Below are 9,370 nucleotides of genomic sequence, written 5' to 3'. Positions count from 1 at the left end.
CAATCGTTCACCCGTTTCTTTCATATATACAATGACAGGGGGAGAAATATTCCTTGAAAAAAGTCTTTTTGTAGAAACGTCATAGCATTGGGGAGGGAAAAAATTATTCTATTTGACCTGTGCAGTAAGAGACCAGATTTCAAAAACCATGATTTTAGGACTCATCAGCAGAGCGATCTCGAAACATCGATTAAGACAACCATGTATTTATGGAAAATATTTATTTTTACGTGCAAGGATTTTTGTTTTTAAATTGATAACTAATATGAGATGTCTAACCATATTTATCAAACTTGATTTAATTACTGATCAGTTTTGAAACATCACATAATGTTCTGAATTTCAACACTTGTAGAATGAATGAGTACATGATTATTAAAATTTGTTTATTTTTGATGAAATTATTTGAAGACGAGTGTGGAGTTTTCATCTGTTAGTTTTAGCTTGGTGCTTTCTTGTTTTTCGTTTGTTTTCTCTGTAAGACAAAGCTATCTCGTTTTTTAAAAAAAATGCGCATTTCTGATTTTTGTTCTTGCTTTGAGGGCAATCAATGAAATTTGAGGACTATTCTCAAGATTCGAAGACGCCTGATCACCTTACTGTACAGTGTTTGCGATTAGGTTGAACATTGAAATTAAACTAAATTTTCGAACTATGTAATAATGACAACATTATTTGTTTACACAATTCAAGCAGTTCATAAAGATTCAAGCATTCGTTAATCTGTCTAGTGCAGGGATGGGCAAACTACGGCCCGCGAGCCAACTGTGGCCCGCCGGAAGGTTTTATCCGGCCCGCGGATAGAATTCTAACTTGCCGATCCTTAGCGAATATAAACAAGTTACATTTTACATCCATTATTTTGTCTACTTTGCATAAAGCTATTTTATCTCTTTCCTTTTTAACAAAGTACTGATGATCTTTTTACTTTCTCTATTGGTGGAATTGATTGAAATAGTTAGCACAGACAGCTTCAATTGGCAAAATTTTGAACGCAGAAGTTCTTTATAGAATAGCCGCAGATTAGCTCCAACTAGCGTTTGTCTCTCTCGAGGATCAGACATATGAAATCTAACATCGGTGAATTGTGCTTCACGTGTGGCAGACAGCGCATTTTAAGCTCCAACGAGCTGATTTTCCTGCCGGTGCGAGTTCTAACATTATTTATTGAGTATGTAAAGATTGCACATTAGTGTTGCCTCTAGAGGTGTTTGAGTTTTGCAAATCATTACTAAAAGCTAGTTTCCAAAATTTAATATCTCATGCCCAGAAAATCAGTGCTATGTTTGCTTCATCTTATATATGTGAACAAGTGTTTTCAACTATGAACCTTAGAAAAAATCATTTCAGAAGTAGACTAATAGACAAGCATTTAGCCTCGTTCCTTAAAATAAGCACATCTCACTTTGAACCTCAATATAAGGAGCTTTTAAAAATGAAATAACAATTTCATTCATCTCATTAAATATTTGAATAAAAACTTGTATATCGTTTTTTTATTATTTTTATTTTACAAGTTTTTACTCGGTCCACCAAACTTTTTTTTCCCGATTTTTGGCCCTCGACTAAAAAAGTTCGCCCATCCCTGGTCTAGTGCTTCACATTTACTTTCAACATTACTCGTAGTAAGTTTAAATTTTAAGTCTTGAAAAGACATTTATAAAAGTGACTAATTACAATAAAGATTTTAAAAAAAGGGAAGAAAATTCATGCATTTTCTAATTTTCAACGGTATGTCATACTTTCTATAAAATTAAGGATGATATAAATAACTTATTTTCTGTCAATGTAATATCATAAAATTAGTAATGTGAATTGATACCTTAATTGCCTAAAATTCATGCTAAAAACAATTTTAAAAAATACAAAGTGTTTGAAATAAGTATCATTAAGATTTAATGGAACATAACACAACCAAAATGTGATTTAACAATATATTAAACTAAACACAATTCAAAATATGTTTTTTTAAGCCTTAATCATGCATAAAGCACGTTACGATCTAAATTGAATTTCCAATTTGGCACCACTCATGATTAACGCATTCACTGCAATTTCTTAATAATAAGAGTAGACAGCCTAATTAATGCCTTAAAATATTTATAAGAAATTTTTTTTTCCTTCCACACACTAATCAAATTGGATTTTTTTTTTCGAAACTAAGCTCATATTTTAAGTCTTAAACAACTTATTTATGCAAATTAATTACTTAATAAAGAAGCCTGGAAACCTTCTTTTATATAATAATAGCTTTTAAAATTTCACCGCAAAATTTAAAAAGATAAGAAAAAAGGGTAGCTTTTTCTTCCCTTGCGGCAATATATCATATATTTCGTAATTTAAAGTTAAAAGCTTCGAAGTTCGAACGATATAAATCACACTATTCCACTCACTGCAATATCGCTTGCAAAACGCTCCTTTCGCGCTGACAGGAATCATAAACAAGACAAATAACCAACACGCGATTACCGTCAAAGTTAAGTCGCCTCCCCTCTCCGCAGGAGGGCGCCACCAGGATAGAAGGATGCTACCGATGCCATTCCGAACTACCTTCCATGTTATAGAATGCCGCCGATCGCTGCAGGCGACTGAGGGCTCACCTCCCAGAGTTGACACCCCCATTTGGATCTCTCTTTTCTCTTCTCGTTCCTTTCTCACTCTCACTCTCTCCTTGTCGGCTACTCCTAAAGAATACGTGAAGTAATCGCAGGTGAGTTATCCCTCTATTTTGCATTCTCATAGTATCTTTTTTCCCTCTTCCTTCCCGCCTTTTGCGAAAAACCAGAGAAAAAGGAGGAATTTTATTCGTCCTTTTTTCGCAGACGATTGTGTATTCCACTTATTCCAGCAGGAATAAAGGCAGATCTGGACTGAGATTCAGCCAGAAACTTTAAAATGAGAGCACGTGGTCGACTTATTCGAACTCTATTTGATTTCTTATCGAATTCCAATTTTACTTTGAAATTGCTTTTAGTCTGAAGGATTTTATTACACTTCACTAGGTTTCAATATCGAGTTTATTGAAAGAAGCAGTAAAGGTAGACTGTGTTTGGAAATAATGACGTAATTTGGAATGCTGGGAGGAAAGGCTTCCGAATTCATAAAACTTCACTTTTTATGATTGATGTTATATGTTTACTGAGAAAATACATTTAAATTTTTTTCGAAATTAGTAATAGGAAAAATAATAACTTCTGAACATATAAATGCAATTTTGAATGCTCTGAATTCAGGAATCGTAAATTTCTGTGAATTCAATTAAATGTTTAATACAAAAAAATACATTTCTGAAATTCCATTTTTTCCGAAATTGAGAAGCAAAAATAGAAATTTCTGGCACATTACCACAATTAAAAAATATCATAAAACGGACAAATTTTTACCTAACGACATTTTTTTCCTTAAAATCGAAAATATTTCATCTTAAGAATGACACTACCGTTATACGTGATAACATTCTCATTGCAAAAATAGTAGTTTTTATTTGAAATTAGAAAATAAAATGTTAAAGTAAATAACGCGAACTATGCATAATCGAAAAATGACGAATAATAATTACAAAAACAGACAGATAACTACCAGAAATTGGCAAAAGTTAAAAATAACTTATAGTTCACATAAATATTAATTGATATTTGCATTATAAAAGAAAACACGCTGATTGCGAAGCTAAAAACTTTTATTTTATTTCAATAAGAAAAATAATAACATACTTGTCGTGAACATTATCGTGAGTTGGCATTAACAGAAAATAAGTATTGCTTGACATAAATAAAAAAGATAATTATTTTAAACAAATGTTTTTTTTCATAATTTCATATAAATTAACAATAACTTTAAGTTTACATAAATGAAAAATAAGCATAGATTTAACGATACCACTTTAAATAATAATTTCTTATGTCAATTGCAAAGATTGCGGTGTGAACTTAAAACAAAATTTATTGACATTACATATTCATTATCAATAAATAGCATCTTTTTGTAAAAATTTTGCATTTTCTAATTTTTACTTTTTTCTGTTAGATGCCTTTTTTTTGTAAACAAAGTATTTGAAATGCGCTTTTTATAATTCATGATCTTCAATCGAATTTATCAGACAACTAATATAATTTTCGAAGTTAAGCAATGGATATATTCAACTCCAAGTAAATATTATTTTTACAATATGCTAAGAGAAGCAACAACAAAAAATATCGACTTTCATTGATCTATTATTAATTAATAAATATTAATACTAGTCCAAAATACAAGTACATTAATACAAGTCCAAAATATTGCAAAATATAGATACACGTATTTCCAAATATGCATTAATTATCTTCTTAATGTCAAGTTGGGAAATCGCCAAATGCAAAACTACTTTAAATAAATTGAGTAATTTTCTAAAGGAACCCTATAATTTATTATAATCGTAAATACATCCAATACGAAATATAAATAGCACCATTAAGTAATAGACAACTCGCAATGTTTCTTTAATAATCATTTTTCAATAACAACGATTTTATGTTAACCCCTGAGAATTAATGATAAGATTTTTAATTTATAATGTGACATATCATAACCAACAATTTAGCACATAATTATATTCAAAAAATGTGCAGCGAAGGTTCCCGGCAGCAATAAAAATTCGATCGATAACTAAATGTAATACAGATAATGTACCCATTTATTTTCCAATCGAAATTTTCTACCATTTAAGTTGCCACGAGATTTACAAGAAAAATATGCCAATCAATAGATTAAATTTCCATGAGACTTATACCAGAAGCACGTCATATTTGAACACTTATCTTTTTGAGTCATTAACAGTATATCACCAAACAACAGTTATTCCATTTCTGTGAATATAAGCATAAATTTTGTGATACGTTCTCTAATAACTACCTACACAAAAATGTCCTACAATAAACCAATTTATTTCTTCATTACACAATTCTTTAACACGATCGTACCGCTGAACATTAGCCATTTTCAATTAGCGTAATGTTTGCAAGTCGTCTGCGTTGCTACCATCTATTCTTGTTTGTTGGACTATGAAATAGACATATATAATTTATTTTGTGGAACGAGCGATGCGTTGCGTTTTCGTAATCGGCTTAGCGCAACACAGAACTAATGGTTTCTTGATGTTAAAACTGCCACATGTTTTGTGGGTCTAACGCTTTTCTAATCCCCCATAATAAATATATTTCTGTAGAAATGACGGAAAAAAAGAATTTATTCTAAAAAAATATTAAAAGAAACTGTGGGAAAATAAAGTAATTGAAACGATATCAGTAGTTTTAAATTGATAGCGTTTCTTTAAAAATAACGCTTGAAACTTATCCTCTCCAGTATTTTTTTGATATGATATTTCTAAACATAAATGATACAGATACTAGATTGCATGAAACAATCAATATTGAAATAAATTTATTTCCAGAATAATTAAACCAGTTTCATATATGTGTAAATATTTAGATCTAAACATAAAATTATTTGCTTATGCTTTCATGCAATTAGATTAGTCAATTCTAACAGCGACTATTATTTATTTTCTAATTAATAACATTCATTTGTATGAAGTATTATTTAATTTAACATTCCATTTTTAATATACTTTCGTATTTGAATTTTTAGACAATTATGTATAACTAACTTAACTATATTCTTTTAATTTTTGACCAATAATCTTTGTACTTAAAAATTTGTACATATTATCAAAAATATGACTCTTAACTGTTTAAAAAGAAGCGTTCCAAGAATCTCCAAGTTTCTGAAAATATTAAACTGAATTATTTCATCGTGGATTAAAACTCGCAGAGGTCATCTATTCATAACTCGCTCCTAATTTGTTTATTTATCTGTTCATTTATTTATTGAAAAATATAAAAATACACAGAAACGGATTACAAAATTTTAAAAAAAAGTATAAGTGGTAGTTTTCTTTAAAATATATTGGGATAAAACCTGTTGTATGGATCGAAATCTTTTATTAAATGTCGAAATCTTAAGGATTTCTATCTCTTATCAAAACATTTGTTCAGGTTTTAGAGAAGCAATAAAACTTATTTATTATAAAATGAAAAAAATTATCCTAAAACCATTTGAGTTTTTTTTTTATATTATCCGGATAAATTATGCCAATTCCTTTTTTATGAAAATATATAATCTAAAATATTTCCTAATTTATCTCCAATCCCTAAACCATTTTTGCTTTCAATCCCATTTCGATTGAAATGGAATATTATTTTCAAAACGTTCGAAATCTAAATAAATACGATCAATACAGAACAAACTCGTTCTAAACATGAAAAAGCAGAGCATTGTGATATTTTCCTTTCGACATCATAACTTATTAAGCATTTCAAAATTAATATTCTGCAGAAGATATAAAATTAATTTTTAAATTTTTTAAATCAAATAAAAGCACCTGCCAATATTATTACAAGCATTCTGATATGTTCTGCGTTAGGTGATAGTTTAGTTTTTTTTTTATGTTTTCATGTTAATTGTGTACGATATATGAAGCAGAGTTCCATTTACTTGATAAAAATATACCAACAAATATGTAAACTGTAACTATAGCTTATAGTCTTATTATTTTCATGTCGGTTTCCAATGTTTCGTTAGCATATTTATGAACTGAGAGTCACGTTACTAACATTAAATCTAAATGTTATAACATGCTAGTAACACTCAATTTTGATAAAAATAGAAGATAATTTTCAAAATCTTGAAAGTTATTTAGTAATATTTTCCAAATAATTGTAATCAGTACCTGAGCACAATAAATGTTGGAGCATGCAGAGGTCACAGAGAGAATTTATGTTCTAGTCACTGCATATTTCCGTCTTCGTAGTAACTTCATGTGATTTATACCATTAACTAACTACACATTAAAACTAAGTATGTTATAGGGCGACGCATAAATTTAAAATACATTCTTGTGAAAATTTCTATATTTCTATTTATTTCAATGTTTATGCTGTATTGATGCGAATTCTCTTTACATTTTTGAGTTGCAAAATTCGCAACTGGAAGGAGGATATTCAAACTTATGATGCATTTTTGAGCTGAAAGTTGAGCAACTGACAAAAAGACGTTCTTATTTATAAAAGCATTTTCAGAGTGTTTTCTGTGTTGCTACATCTTGTGTGATGATTATCTTGCCTGCAATAATTTATATTTCTAAATACGAAGTTGTGTACCTGATAAAAAAAACGTGTGATTTTTGTATGAACCTTTTTCATCAGTTAGTTTCTATCTGCTTTCGTATTACTAATAGAATTATGGCATTTTTCGCTATTTCTAAACCCATATTTGACCAAAAAATTCATTTATAATAAAAGGGGTGCCAAAAAATGCTGCAAAGTAAGTTTGTTTTCTTGTTATTTTCCCGTTTTGAAATGTTAACATTAAGCACATTCTCTATGAACCACATTTATTTTTTGGAAATCGTTTCACTGTTAACTTCTATTTCTTTGTAAGTTGTATATTTTTTGTACTATCAAAGATACCTTTGATGACCGAGAATTTGCATGTGAACCACAAAAACTTATACAACAGCTCTTTGTATAGCTCTTTGTAAAACTTTACAACAGCTATTTACACTACGTTGCTTATATTGTGATGAAGATAAAAGTATAAAATAAATGTGGTTCTAACTCAATTAAAGATATAACTATTTAGATACGCGTTAAAATAAAGTGTTGATCTCATGAATCATAATTTATTGATTTCCTTCTAATAGTTTATTAGCTCATTAAATAGCACTTTATTCTGCTCATATTTTCTTATCAGGCAGAACCTATTTTAATTAAAGAAGTAAAAAATTTTGGATAAGTTAAAATTAAAATCATGATACCTCTAATAATATTTTATTTAATGCAAGATAAAAACTCACACTAAGGCAAGCAAATTCAACTAAAGACCGAATGTAAAATTATACTCCCTTATTTACATGAACAATTATTATTCTAAATTTTGAAACTTTGCGAATCATAATTATTTATAGGAAATACTTTTAAGTAGCTTTGCTCAAAACATTCTCATAAATAAAGAGTAAGAGTATGATGAAAGAAAATAATCCCCTTCTTAGAACATTTGTACAGAAAATCTCGCATCACCATAACAGGAAAGTAATAATAGACTATTTCTTTGATTACGAAGTAAACAATATCTTGCTGCGTAATACGAGCAAATAGGAGATTTTTAGAGATTCTCTTGGAATCCCCTAGTGATACTCCTTTCCTCTTTAAGAGAACAGTAAATAAATTATTCATACATAGAGTCTATGTTGTTTTGGATGATATCCATACTCCTTTGTGGTTACATCCATTTATCTTGAACGTTTCTCATATTTTCAAAACATTTTTGGCATACGGAAAGAATAAATCATGTATTTTTTGTGAGGATTTTTTTTCTTCATCTTTTTCTCTACGCGCAGTTAGACAAATACATTTGGATTCGCATAAATTTTTTGGAAGGTAAGCCACTGTAAATAGTAGATGAATGCTGAATTGTTCGCAATATACTTGCACAAAGAAAGAATTCTTGGCCATTTAGTAAATAATGGAAAGTTAATAAGAAGACATCATAAATTATCTTTATTTGGCATAATGTGATAACTTTTAACAAATTAAGTAAAGTAATATAATTTATGGATTATAATTTTTCGGTCTTCTCAAAGTTTTCTCCGAAAAAAAACCAAATCGATTTGTGTTATCAGTTTAAATTCCATGAATTGTCGAATCATCACAAATTTTATGAAGTTTTGTTCAGTATAAATTATATGAATGTATTATACTATGCTATACTATAATACTATGCAGTACTGTATACTATATTAAACTATACTGTACTATATTATGCTATTCCGTTCTATATACTATACTATACTGTACTATACTATACTATACTATATTATATATAATATAATATAATATAATATAATTTAATATAATATAATATAATATAATATAATCTACATATATATTTCTCTTACACGGCACCAAAAAAAAAGCCTCATTACAACTCCCCGAATGGCAACAGTAGAAAATCGACCAATGATTGCTGCTAAAAATGTCACATGGCAAATCTAGCTCAGGTGGCTCAACATATAACGCTTTTAAAAGCGGAAACAATAACCAGAGTGAGCGTTATTAGGTTGTTCAATTCAGATTCATGCCCTAAAAACATGATAATATTTAATTTAAACTCAATTAGGAATTAATTAATTAATTAAAGTGAGAATGCTTTAAAAGGCCGTTGTTGAATTGATATTTTTCTACTGGGAGCTACCTAAACGTCTAAAAAACGTCTAAGTGTTTGTATTGAATGCATTGAATTTTTTTATATTTCGCGATTATTTATGCATTGAATT

General features: G+C 28.9%; 1 protein-coding gene across 2 annotated transcripts in view; it reads left to right on the top strand.

Moving 5' to 3' along the window:
- Positions 1–2,555: 2,555 nt before the first annotated feature.
- The window catches only part of LOC107449167 (Transmembrane O-mannosyltransferase targeting cadherins 2), a 339,786-nt gene continuing 332,971 nt past the window's right edge, over positions 2,556–9,370 (top strand). For both annotated transcript variants that reach the window (XM_043039502.2, XM_043039501.2), the window contains exon 1: positions 2,556–2,714. The gene's annotated coding sequence lies outside the window, so the exon portion shown is untranslated. The remainder of the gene's footprint in view (positions 2,715–9,370) is intronic.

The sequence above is a fragment of the Parasteatoda tepidariorum genome, chromosome 1, assembly GCF_043381705.1.
Source record: "Parasteatoda tepidariorum isolate YZ-2023 chromosome 1, CAS_Ptep_4.0, whole genome shotgun sequence".
Lineage (NCBI taxonomy): Eukaryota > Metazoa > Arthropoda > Arachnida > Araneae > Theridiidae > Parasteatoda > Parasteatoda tepidariorum.
The sequence above is the reverse complement of the archived record's forward strand: the minus strand, read 5'-3'. Positions and strand labels throughout refer to the sequence as shown.